Genomic DNA, 1,033 nt, shown 5'->3' with positions numbered 1-1,033 from the left:
TCAGTCATGGGACTGCAGCCATGTTAGAGCTCACCTTTAGGCAAACAAATCGACCCCAGGACTTATTCTTTGTAAGACTACCTACTTATTCTATCGGTGTATTTTGCCGAACCGCTTGGTTACGGGGACGTAAACACATCAACATCTGTTATCAAGCGATGGTGGGTATCGAAAACTGACGTACAAACACACACACACACACACACACACACACACACACATATATATATATATATATATATATATATGTGTGTGTGTGTGTGTGTGTGTATACAACATGCTTCTTTCAGTTTCCGTCTACCAAATCCACTCACAAGGCTTTGGTTGGCCCGAGGCTTTAGTAGAAGACACTTGCCCAAGGTGCTACGCAGTAGGACTGAAACCGGAACCATTTGCCTGGTAAGCAAGCTACTTACCACACAGCCACTCTTGCGCCTAAAAAATATGGTACGCTTCATGAATTTGCGTGTCATCCTTACGCAAGGGCCATGCTAATCTTCTCAAGATAAACGGCGCATGAACTTGCAGGTGGGGCTCAGTTAAAATTTCTTCAAGTCGAGTAGCCCATCATGGCTATATGTTTGCCTTTTGCTTTATATTTGTACAAGTTGACTTCAAGTCTCTCCCAGAGATTTCAAGAGATAACTATTTATACTTTCAAGTTGGTGTTATGATTAGGGTAATAGGTGGCGAGCTGTCAGAATCGTTAGCACGCCGGGCAAAATGCTTAGCGCGATTTCGTTCGTTTTATGTTTAGAGGTCAAATTATGGCGAGGTCTACTTTGCCTTTCATCGTTTCGGGATCGATGAAATAAGTACCCTTTACACACTGAGATCGAAATAATCAACTAGCCCCTTCCTCAAAATTTCAGGCCTCATGCATATAGGTAGAAAGGATTATTATTATCATTATTCTTATATCGGTAGATTCCTGCAAGTTCCTATTATACTTGTCTATTCCTGAGATGGATGTGGATGTAGATTTGTGCTCTTATATTTCTTGTTACACTATATTAGTGCGTTCTGTTGTGGG

The 1,033-nt window shown here is 41.4% G+C and overlaps 1 pseudogene; it reads right to left on the bottom strand.

Moving 5' to 3' along the window:
* Positions 1-438: 438 nt before the first annotated feature.
* LOC115213596 lies at positions 439-504 on the bottom strand (annotated as a pseudogene).
* Positions 505-1,033: the final 529 nt, after the last annotated feature.

Source organism: Octopus sinensis, linkage group LG6 (assembly GCF_006345805.1).
Source record: "Octopus sinensis linkage group LG6, ASM634580v1, whole genome shotgun sequence".
Classification (NCBI taxonomy): domain Eukaryota; kingdom Metazoa; phylum Mollusca; class Cephalopoda; order Octopoda; family Octopodidae; genus Octopus; species Octopus sinensis.
This window is presented reverse-complemented; position numbering and strand designations above follow the sequence as displayed.